Here is a 266-nt window from a genome sequence, read left to right as displayed (position 1 = left end):
AGAGGAGACAAGAAGCTCTCCTGTGTCGATGCCGACCATGCACCACACACACAAACGCAGTCATACATATATAGATCTCTATGCAAGCGTAGGAGCCCATCTATCTGACTACCTATGTTTAACCTATCTGTCTGCAATGTAGTCATCTTCAATCAATCTATCTGTTCAGCCGAGGAAGGATAGGTATCAATCGTACTATTCCTCTATGCTATGGAGCTAACGCACACATGGGCTGTTTTCTAAGGAGACTACCTATCTATCTACCT

Source organism: Cystoisospora suis (assembly GCF_002600585.1).
Source record: "Cystoisospora suis strain Wien I chromosome Unknown contig_4950, whole genome shotgun sequence".
NCBI lineage: Eukaryota > Apicomplexa > Conoidasida > Eucoccidiorida > Sarcocystidae > Cystoisospora > Cystoisospora suis.
This window is presented reverse-complemented; position numbering follows the sequence as displayed.